The sequence below is a fragment of the Lethenteron reissneri genome, unplaced genomic scaffold (assembly GCF_015708825.2).
Source record: "Lethenteron reissneri isolate LAM-NWPU_2019-01 unplaced genomic scaffold, ASM1570882v1 scaffold_1640, whole genome shotgun sequence".
Classification (NCBI taxonomy): Eukaryota; Metazoa; Chordata; class Hyperoartia; order Petromyzontiformes; family Petromyzontidae; genus Lethenteron; species Lethenteron reissneri.
The window spans coordinates 2,982,299-2,994,604 of NW_026891378.1; positions in this window are offsets into that span (position 1 = coordinate 2,982,299).

Here is a 12,306-nt window from a genome sequence, read left to right on the forward strand (position 1 = left end):
AATGAGTTATGAAGCTCTTTTTCGAGATGTGCAGTAGGGGCAGGACAGAAAGTTACAATAACAAACAGTACAAACAACCGATAGGGGTGTAAAATATAGCAAAGGTGTGCAAATCACTGAAACTAGATAAAGACTAATTAAACAAAGTATATAACTACAAATTGCAACCGATTTTTTCAACACGTTCATTTATTTAATGAAGATTTATGATGTTAAGGGAGGAAACAAGGTTGTTCCAAAACTTTGGTGCTGCAACAGCAAAGGCCTTGTCACCCATTCCAATTCTCGTTGTTGGGATAGTTCACAGGCAATTAGATGTGCGTCTTAGGTTTATTTGGTTTGACAGTGGGGTTTATGATTTAGCTAATTAAAGCACAGATTTGCCAATAAGGGTTTTAGGGAACAGGGCCCAATGTAGATGTCGTTTTGCATCAAGTGATGTGAGATTGGATTTGAAGTCGAGGTCACATTAGTGGGTGCTACATGGTACATACAATACAAATCCAAGATCAGAATGATGAATGGGGTTTAGTCTGTTAAGTGTTAGATTAGTAGCTGATGTATACGCAGCGTCACCATAGCCACCGTACCTTGTTATTTAACAAGTTGTGGACGAGATGTTACCACAATGTACCTTTTTGATAATGGTCCGAGATGTATCTCTGAAATTATTTAATCGTACTGTCTGACAATTATAGCTGACTGTGTCTAGTGAGTAGAATATCATGGGCAAGAGTTTCAAAAGGCTTTTAACGAGGGTACAATGCCACGTTACAGACAGAAAATGCCGATTTGTCGTTAATTTAAGGGCTACAGCCGATGGTGGTGTACCTCGGCACATCTGTCACTTCTCCTGCTCAAAGGAGACAAACTTAACCCACGATTCATGAACTTAACAATAACATTAATCCTGGAATATGCTCACACAGCAGAATGGGGAAGATAAGGAGGCGTGTCAAGACGGAAACACTTCACATATTCAAAGGCCTCTCCATTTACATGGATAGTCTGGGGGTGGTTGGCTGATCCAGTGGCGGTTGGTGGACGACCTTGGCTTTGGTGATGTTCAAGAGTGGCACTGCCCACCCACCCCCACTCCTCGTGTGCCGTGCCGGCCTTCAAAGGTGCAACTCGCTAACAGCACGTGGCTCAGCAGAAGTGTGCTAAGGCTGTACGGGGATATTTGTGAATACCTCTACAGTCTTGTCATCTCCCACAGCTCCGAGATTACGTAGCCATCGCTGCAATCATATTTAGTCAGCTGGGAAGAGTAAGACGGAGTTCATTCGCAAATCAGTGGGGTATCTCTCAATGGATCCCCCTGTATTAGGGTGATTTCTTAAGGTTGTGGTTTGTATGTTAATGGTGGTTTCAGGTGTTGGTGGTTTGTGGTCATTGTAGGAATAAGCGCTTTGTTACAATGTGGCTTTTTTTATTAAATGGTGTATGGGCAGCTACACGAGGTTATTTTGTTTTAGCCAAATGAGAGTGAGTAAGTGGGTGCATGAGATGGTGGGTAATTGAATCAGTGAGTGGGTGAGTGTAAAAGTGACACAATGTGAGCGAGATGGTGCATGAGTGAGTGAGATGGTAAGTGAATGAGTGATATGGTCGGTGAGTGAATCGATGGGTGCGTGAGATGGTGGGTGAGTAGGATGTTGGGTGAGTGAATGAGATGATGCATGGGTGAATGAATGAGTCGGTGAATGAGTGAGATATGCTGTGGTGAGTTTAGGGCGAGGTAAGTGAGGTGAGTTAGCATGAAATATGTTGAGATAAGATGACGTGAATTGAGATGAGGTGAATTGAGGTGAGATGAGGTGTATGAGGATAAGATGAGTTGACATGTTAATTGAGATGGACTTTGACCAGCCAACCCTAGCGCTCACACGTCAGCACTTTTCATACCGAAAGAACCAAAGAACAGTGCAGTACTTTATGATGACAAATACGACAAATGTACGCATTACACCATGACCACGGGACTCCGGGAGGAGACCATCGACGACTGCCGGTCCGGCGGCTCCGAGACCTCAGACTGCAGCTGCACAAAGCTGTTCAACGTGCGGTCGGAGGTGCCGGCCAAGTACAAACACCGTCTTTTTGAGTGCAAACTTCTAGAGCGCAGTTGTCAGTGCAAGGCAAGACACCCCCTGCTGGGTGCTGGGAATCCTTGAGGCTGCAAACGACTTCACTGCAGATTCGTGTATCCCGGGTTCATGCTGCCTCAAGGATCCCGAACTCTCAGCACAGCACCTGGAATAGTTCGGCCTCGAATTCACTACCCTGGTCGGTAATGACTCGTTCGGGGATCCCGCACTTAAGTACGTAGTTTTCCACGAAGGCCCGGGCCACTACGAGGGCTGTTTTATCCGGGATAGCCACCGCCACGGGGTAGCGGGTGAAGTACTCCACCGCTACGAGAATATATCGGTTGCCCCGGTGGGATCATGGAAAGGGCCCCTGCAGGTCGATTCCGACCAACTGATTCGTCCGACTGACTCGGAACGGCCTCAGGGGTACCTGGTACCTCGCCGGCTTTGCCCACGCTGCTGACAGGCTCGGCAGCCCTGCACCCAGGCAGCCACATCTTGCGCCAATGTAGGCCAGAGATACTGGCGACGCAGAGTCTCCCGGGTGCGCCGTTCCCCATCATGGCCCCCGAGCGGGTGGTCGTGTACCAGTCGTAGTAGTTGGGGTCGCACATGGGCGGGAACGCAGATGCACCCCGGCTGCCCAGCGTCGGCCAGTTCCCTCACCACCCCATTTCCTACACACAACCGGGCATACAAACCGCTCCAGGGCCCTGGTAGTGCATCCTTCTTCTCTCGCAGTGCCGCCTCCACCGCCGCCAGATCCGGATCCCGCTGCTGGGTTTGTTGCAGCTGCTCGTCGTCCAAGCCCGGGAATGCGCAGCCGACATCCTCTTGGATCCACCCGGTTGGGGTGGGATGATCTGTCTGTCCCCGGGCTCCTGCTGCAGGGGTTCCTGCGGCGCACACCGCACTCTCTCTCGGGGGGGGGAGTTTAGTTTCCGCGCACTCCTTGGGTTCTGCTGCCTGGCGGCAGCGTCCCCCCGTGAAGCACGGGCAGGCGTCTCCCTCCCTCGTCTCAGCGCGCACCGCGGGCCGTCTTGACAAGGCGTCCGCGTTCGCGTGTGTCCGCCCCGCTCGGTACTCGATCTGCAGGTTGTACTCCTGCAGCTGCGCCAGCCATCGAGCCATCTGCCCCCGCGGTTCCTTGAATGTAAGGAGGAACTGCAGTGCATAATGATCGGTGCGCACACGACATCTCCTGCCGTACAAGTACGGTCGGAACTGTTTACACGCGAAAATCACGGCATACAGTTCCTGACGGGTTACGCAATAGTTCAGCTCGGCCCCGCTCAGGGTCCGACTGGCGTACGTGATGACCCGCTCCGTCCCACCCTGCACTTGCGACAGCACCGCGCCCAGCCCACTGCTGCAGGCGTCAGTGTCCAAAATAAAATCGGTGGTGAAATCTGGGAAAGCCAAGGTGGGGGTGAGGTGGTCTTTGAGTGTGGTGAAAGCCGTCTGACAGGCCTCCGACCACTGATAGGGGTTCTTAGGGGAGGTGAGTTGGGTGAGGGGGCGTGCAATCTCACTGAATCCCTTTACAAATCGACGGTAATAAGTGGCGAGTCCCAAGAATGACCTGATCTCCGTAAGGTTCCTCGGCCGCGGCCAATCCACTACGGCACGCACCTTCTCGGGATCGGTGCTCACCCCTGCCTCGCTGACTCGGTGTCCGAGGTACCCCACCTCGCGCTGCGCAATGTAATACTTACGCGGCTTGAGCTTGAGATGGGCTGCTCGCAGTCGCTGGAATACTTCCCGCAGCCTGGACCAGTGTTCGGACAGCGACCTACTGAACACTATTACGTCGTCCAGGTAAATCAGGCACTGTTCCCACTGTAAGCCCCGCATCACCAACTCCATCAACCGCTGGAACGTCGCGGGCGCGTTAGTGAGTCCGAACGGCAACACTCGAAACTCAAACAGGCCCATCGGGGTGGTGAATGCTGTTTTTGGCCGATCCTCCTCCGTCATCTCCACCTGCCAGTAACCGGACGCCAGATCAAGGGTGGAAAAATACCGCGCTCCTGCGAGACTGTCGAAGGTGTCGTCGATGCGGGGTATGGGGAAGGCATCGCCGAGCGTGACTGCATTTAGTTTACGGTAATCGACGCAGAACTGGGTTGACCCATCCTTTTTCGTTACTAGTACCACTGGGGCTGACCAGGGGCTCGCCGAGGGCTGAATTATGTTATCGCGAAGCATGTCCCCAACTGCCTCTTTGATTTGGGCGCGTTCGGGTGCGCCCACTCGGTACGCGGGGAGTTTGATGGGTCGGGCTGCACCTGTGTCAATTTGGTGCTTGACCAGGTCGGTCCGGCCCACGTCCGAATCGTGCTCACTGAACACGTCGGCGTACTCCCGCAATAACCCGCGCAGCTGATTGGCCTCCCCCTTAGGTAAGGCTGCCCAAGGCACATGTAACGCATCCTGCAGTGGAACAATCTCGGCTCGGGGGGTCGGGCCGACCCACCAGGCCAGATCTTGGCTGTCCTCGGGGCGGCCAGGGTCCTCCGCCCAGAGTGCGAACACCGAGTCGTTCGAGTCGCGAGCGTGCAGGGGGTGTACGGTGGCTACCGGGGTGCGTCGTCGTATCATTGCCGGGGTACTGTGTGGGTTAAACACACATATAAACAGCCGGCCCCCATCTGTGTTTACCAGTGTGGCTGACCCTACCACCCCGTATCGCGATGCCAACTCCGGGTGAGGAGTCAGCATTACCTCGCCCGATGGTCGGTGGGTTGGGTCGGTGGAGAGGGTTGCCACTGGCACCAGCATCTCGGCGAGAGGTCCGATGGTGACGGCCGACACCAGCGTAGCGGCCACGGGTGTGAAGCGTGGGCGATTCGGCTCCTGTCCTAGGAACGGAATCCGCTCCCCACTGCCCTCCACCGTAGCGCATCGTTGCCGGGGCTGTACGTTAAGTCCCAACTTTTCCAGGAGGTCCGTTCCTGCAATGCACTCGTGGCACAACACACTCGACACGTAGAATTCCTGTGTGCACACCTGGTTTCCTAGACGGACCTCCAGGGAGACCTTCCCCAGCAACCCCATCCCGGCTCCGCTTGCCGTGTGCAGCGCGCGATCCGGGGCCTGCAGGCAGCCCACGTCCACCCCGAGCATGCTGCAGTGCGCGGCGCTCATGAGAGAGGCCACGGCGCCCGTGTCCAGCAGGATCCGGGTGCGCTGCCCGTTCACCTGGCCTTCCACCAGCGACGTGGCTCCCGTTATCCCTGCCACCAGCTCCCGCAGCCAATCGCCCGAGGTCCCCGCGCCCTTAGGTGTTGTCGTTGTAACCTGTTTATGGATCACTCGCTCGCCATTATTCTCATTACCGTCTATTTGTATCGGGACCGCGTCGATTGCACCCCTAGTTGGTCCGCTCATTAGGAGGCGTTGGAGTTTAACCCCCGCGCCTGCCTAGCTCGGGTGATTTCAGGACAGTCTCTCACTAGATGCCCTCGGCGATCGCACATATAACATGCCCGGGGAGGGGGGGCGGCTCCATAGTGGGCCCCCTGCCCACTCCCTCCCCCCCATTATGCCGCTGTCCACCCTCCGCCTCTAGTCGGGCTACCCTCCCAGATAACCCTCCCACCGTGGCGCGTAGGTCCCCCATTTCGGATCGGATGGTCTCAACGGAGGATTGCAGTTTGGCCATATTTTTATTTGTTTCCTCACCTACTTGGTTTACCTTGTTGTCTATCTGGGTTACCTGGCCGGAGACATCCTTTATACCCGTTTGTATACCGGCAACCCATCCCGGGGTTGTCTCGCGGGACACTGGAGGCTCTCTTTCCCGGCCCCTTACCGTCCTCGTGAGCTCCTGTTCCTCCTCCTCGTCTTCTGAGAGCAGGCTCGCAATGGCGCGCTCTCGTCCCAGCCCCCGGAGCTGCGCGCGTTCGCTGTGAATTCTTTCACACTTACGTGCGCGCTCGACAAGGGTGTTAAAGGGAAGACGTGGGCAGCTCATGTCTGGCTGCCACCACGCCGTGCGAGACAGGTACCGCTGGATTTTCTCGGCGGCCAGTTCCTCAATAACATCAGTTGCGTACCCCGGGCGTGCGATCTTGGTTAACTCGCGCACATCCTCGGCGTAATCACGTAGATCTTCGCCAGGTTGGCGACGGCGCGCCTCTAAGGCCGATTTTGCTTCCTCCTCGTCACGCGTGCCAAAACGCTGATCGAGTCGGCGCATCAGCTCCTCTAGCTGTGTCTGTGCGCTCGCGGGTAACGCTTCTACAAAATCGGCTGCCCGCCCATCAAGATTCATATTAAGTTGACGTACTGCCTGTGCGTCCGTCCATCCATTAATTTCCTTGGCCCCTAAGAGATTGCGGGCGAATGCCTTCCACGAAGGGGCCCCCCGGCCGGTAAATATTAGTCTTATTTTAGCGTGAGGTAACGCGGGGGTCCGTACCGCTTCTGACACCAATTTGTGGGGGTCGCTAGCCCCCGAGATCTCTCCCTCGATAATGCTAACGGCCGGGCTAACATCATCAATCGCCCCCCCACTGCTAAGCGAACCGCTGCTAGGTTCCTCACCCATGGTGTGGGAGCCGTCGCCCGAGGATTCCCCTCCACCGCGGGTCCGCGTAGCAGGCATGGTTAATTACATACGCGCACACCCACACACAGCTCTGCACGGCACTCACTCAACACTGACCACTCACGTTAGGATCGCGCACCTGTATTACACACGTCGTGAACGTGCGCGCACACACATACAGCTCCACACGCGATACCCACTCTTGCGCCGCTCTGCGCCGCGCTGGCCGCTCACGTTACGATCGCGCACCTGGGGTACGCCGATTACGCACGCCGAGAGCTTACGCAAGTAACGAGCACACGCAAGCGGGGCACACGCCGACACAACGACTCGTCCCCTCCCGCACTCGCGCGTGCACGTCAACACAAGTATCGTACAAGGACGATTCTCCTCTCACACGGCTGCATAGGCACGCCAACACACAAAAGTGCTCTCCCCGGGCGTTAACACACACACCTCCGTACCCGCACAATCGTACAGAGACCACGGCCTTTACGCATACAACGACCACACACCCACGAATGCAGTGCACGCTAATACCACGTTCAAAAACACCCAACGACACGGTTTTGTTACTACGCTCGAGATTGTATTAGCCCTTGTTAACCCACCGAGCCACCCGTGTGTGTGTGCGGGCCAGCAAGGCGCTTATAACCCACTCTCTGGTGGCGTGCAGCCCTATTCTATGCTGCGCTCTCTGTTAAACCGCTTTCCTACTCGTCCTTACCCCGAACTAACCCTCTCCTACGGATCCTACTCTCCGCTCTGAGGTGTTGTAAGGCGCGTAATACGATACCGTCTGTAGTCCTTGGTGACCTTGCGGCGCTCAGATCGTCATGCAGACAATCTAGCGGCTCGCCCGATGACTCCCTCGTCGCTGACTCCGTGTCAAAACTCCAGAAGAAGAGAGTTCCCTACTGCCCCTGCGTTTTCTTTTAAACTATCCACATCAAAGGCTAGGCGCCCCCGTCCCGACCGCCTTGGTCTCTCGACCAATCCTGAGCCTAGGATTTCCCGCCCTTTTGCGATCCCGCCGGCCTTTGACCTTTTGACCAATCAGTAGCCCCGGGTCCTGATCCCAGCTATCCGCCTTGCTGGCCCGTGTTTGTGTTTGTATGCGTTTCTAACTGCGGGGCTCTCTGAGCTCGCCGTGGTCGTGCGATCTCAAATCCGCCCACGGCGCCGCAGTGTTACTTGGCCTGGGAAGGGTCCTGTCCAATTCCCTGGCCCTGAGAAACCGTGGGGTAACCCCCCGAGGGGGCCCTCGGGTGAAAACTCAGGGTAGGTGACCCGACCACGAGGCCTTAAGTGGGTGCGGGTGCGTGCTTATGTGGGGGGGGTGATGGGGGGCAGTGCGGTGGTGGAAGCCGGGCGGCTCCCTGGCTCGGCAGAGCGGCCCCGTCGCTGTGGCACCACAGCATGTTAGTGTGTGAGAAGCTCGTGTAGTGCCTAATGTGCAATGTAAGTGTGTAGGTAAAAGTGTACTACATGTTACATGTAGCACTGTATACAGTGTATATACTGCAATGTAGAGTATGAAAACATGTGTAAGTTCGCATGTATGAGTTTAATGTGTAGTAGTTCATGTACGTCAGGAGAGGTGATGGTAGCTGCAGGCTGCAAGGCCAGGCAATGCTGCATCGTAAAAAGTGATAACTATGGCAGTGAAACATAAAACATAACGAGTCTCAATGATATGAAAATAACAAAGTCAACTAATTGAAGGTAAAATGATGAAACGAATTAAAATAATTTTATATTTTTAAGTTGATTATAAGTAGACATCGGTAGCAGCAGCATAATGCGCCAGCCAATTCCGACAGTTCAAGCAGCATGATGACATTTGTTAACGTATTCATTGAGTCCCGAAGCATGGCTAATGTGCGCCCACGTGAAAAGTGAATTAAAGATTTTGATTTAAAGCTTTCGTGACTGCAGGGATTCATCTTCTTGGTTATTTCGGTAAAATCACGTCGAATGGAAATAATAAAAATAAAACATCATAAAATAATTCTCACGACGTTTCGGCCACAACGCAAGCAGCCGTCCTCAGGTGGAGAACAGGTCTGTCGAGAAGTCGTGAGAATTATTTTATTATAATTGGTTTTTTACCCTTCTATCTGGCAACAAAACTGACACCTTTTTACAAGGAGTCATGTTTGCATAGACCACAATACCTGCAGTCATAATGCAAACAAAAAACACAACTCTGATAATGTGCACTGTCCTTGAAGTTGATTGGTCCACACCCGAGACAGCTTTCCTTAGAGCCGAGTGACAGAGGGCGTCGTTAGAAACAGAGGCACGAGAGAGAGAGAGGGCTGTGTTGCTGTTGCTTTATTGACTGAAGTTAGTTGTGGGGCCGTCCATAAATGACGTCACGCACCTGGGTGGGGGGGGTCAGACATTTTTGACGATGTGTGACGAGGGGGGGGGGGGGGGTTGAGAAATGTGACGTTACGTAAAAATGCCAACTTAAAATAAATATAGAATTGTTATAACAACACTAATTGTTATAACAACACTCCTACGACAATAGTTTAAAGCGATTTGAAGCATGTTTTAAAAAAAAATGGAAATATGATTTTGGGGGAAGGGATGGGCAGAGGTTTGTGACGTCATATTTGGGGGGGTCTGACTTTTTGTGACGCCGTGTGACGCGGGGGGGGGGGGGGTCAAAAATCGTCCAAAATCGCGTGACGTCAATTTATGGACGGCCCCTGTTGACACATACGCGCACGAGAGAGAGAATAATCCGTGGCTGTGTTTGGTTTTTCCATTGAGAGAAGTTGGACGACCGTCCGCGATCTGTGATCGCAACGAACGTTCACGTTGCATTCCCGAGGAGCAAGGCGGTCCATCATCCCACTGTGACCTGCATCCACACCCAAAGGTGGCTTCATCAGAGCTCAACGCTGACCCACGCAGGCCCCGCCCCCCTCCATCAGGCCCCGCCCACCTGCCCTCAGGCCCCGCCCACTTGCCCTCAGGCCCCGCCCACCTGCCCTCAGGCCCCGCCCACCTGCCCTCAGGCCCCGCCCACCTGCCCTCAGGCCCCGCCCACCTGCCCTCAGGCCCCTGATTTTGGCGGGAAACCAACATCAGATTGGCGGCAGTGATGTTGCTAAGCAGCGAGGCGGTGAGACACGGGCTGAGGTAAAAGTTTTACTTCTTGCGTACAGACACGTGAGGTAAAGTCACTGTGCTGATTACATTTACTGTGCTATGAGGTAGGGAACAGTGGTGTAAGGTTACGACTTGTCCAGATAGAGGTACATGATTAAGAATGTAACACAACTCTGTAGCATCCTGAGGTAAATCTTTAATAATGTATTTTGGATTTAAGCTGCAATTGTTAACATTTATAGCAACATAGCTTAGGTTATTCGCAAAACTCGTTTGTAAGTGTGACTTGAATAAAAAATAGTTATGGTAGGTAAAAATGCTCTATTAACATTATTGACGTAAATAAATCCATTATTTAAAGTTATAAAAAGTCTATAAAAGTATTTTCAAGATTTAATATGTATATTTAAGCATTTATAATAACGTAGTTACGTCGATTTAAAGCTTTCGTGACTGCAGGGATTCATTTTCTTGGTTCTTTCGGTAAAGTCACGTAGAATGGAAATAATAAAATAATAAAAATAAAACATAAATAATTCTCACGACGTTTCAGCCGTCCTCAGGTGAAGAACAGGTCTGTCAGAAAGACAGCGTCTGAATGAACACAACCAGGCTTGGCAGCGTATATTTAAGCTGGGTTGGAGGAGGAAGAGCGCCTTGACAAAGGAATTTGCATATCAAGAGGAATTTAGCATACTTATGGGAAATGCAGGTATGTGATTAGTACTACTTATGCCCGTACATTATGCAGGATTAGCAGCATCAAAGGGAGGGGATATGGGAAATGCAGGTACGTGATTAGTACTAATGCCCGTGCATTATGCAGGATTAGCAGCATCAAAGGGAGGGGATATGGGTAGCATTAATAAAGGGATGGAGTGGTAATAGTATGTAGCTGCAGTAACTAAAACCACCACGTAAACAACTAAAGTATAAACTACATAGTATCATCAGTATACTAAATATACTCTACAATAAGCTGAGTTACTAACAGTAAGTAATACATTACAATTCTACGTCGTAAAAAATAGAATATGCTTCCATCTAAACTTTATTCTCTTACATTACACGAGTCTACACCGTACTATATACTGCCATAGACAAACCCAACATTAATCTATATACTGTATTGCTATAAACCACCCTAAACCTTATACATTGTAATTTTACAATATGTATTATTATACCCACCCTAATGTATATCACACTGCTGTATATTCACTATACAATTGTAGGGGTTATTACGGGGAGAAGGGCGGACAGAAAACACAAGGGTGTCTGCACCCACACACGGGTGTCTACATCCACGTCCGCATCCATTAACCACTGGGGGGCCATGGGGGCTCTGTGATCCCCCATAACTCCGCCCCTCGGAGGGGATTCCTATAAAAGGCGGGGAGCCAGAGAGCTCGGGGCCAGTGTGGAAGAAGCTTACCAGTGAAGTCTGAAGACCGGCAGAATAGGCCCTGGGACTCCCTTGTCTCGCTGCCCTTGTCAGGGCTGAGCTGGGCAAGCCAGCGGCGCGGCCCCAAGAGCTTCCGGACCTCTGCTCTTGTAAGAGCAAGGCCGGGTTAGCTGGGTGCCGGGATCCGTGCTTTACCAGGGCCGGATCAGACAGCTTCCCATAGCACTATTAGAGGAGGACTGGGAAGAGGACAGGGGAAATAGTGCTAGGGGTGTTTTCCCATCTAGTACGGGTGAAGGGGCCCTTACCCCTTCAAGTATTGTACTGTCCTTGAGTTTAATTAAAGAGTGTGCCTCGACTCCGTCGTCAGTCTCCCTGGAACTCACTACATCTGGCGTCAGAAGTGGTCGAAAGAATGGATACGAGACGGACAACTCGTACCCAAGACCCCGGAGAGGACGACAGCTTGGGAGAGGCGGTGCAAGATATCGCTGCCGACGTACCTGGCCAACCGCTGCCGGCTCCACCACCTGCAGGGCAGTCGGAGAGAGCCGGGACAACGGCTGATGAGTTGGCGTTGGCCCACTCCCGATTGGCGGAGCTCCTATATGCAGCGTCCGCCACGCTGGAGCAGATAACCCACCTTGGGCCAGGGGGAGCGGCGCAGCGTGAAGACGGACAGCGCCCGCCAGAAACTCCCGCCTTTGCGATGGGCCGGAGGCTTGAACTTCCCGCCACGGGTACAGTGGGAGCCGAGGGAGGGGCCCCAGCACGTCACGCGGGCGACGGGGCCCGACCAGCAAGCACCACGTCATCAGCAGGGGCGGGTCGCAGTGGCTACCTATCAGCGGTCGCCAGGTCATCAACAGCGGACGACAGCACCGACCAAGCCGAAACCAGCGCGTCACTGACGGCGCGACCTCTATTAGGGTCCGCCATTGCTCCCCATACTGGGCGATCATCGGAGACGAAGCCGACATTTCAGTAACACCTGCCGGCCCTACAGGAGTTTGTATCGAGCGGCGGCGACTGGGGTGGGTTTCAGCGCCGTTTCCTCGCCCACCAAGAGATGGCTGGGTGGACAGACAACGAGGCGCTGCGTGCTCTTCCGGCGATGCTGGATAGCGATG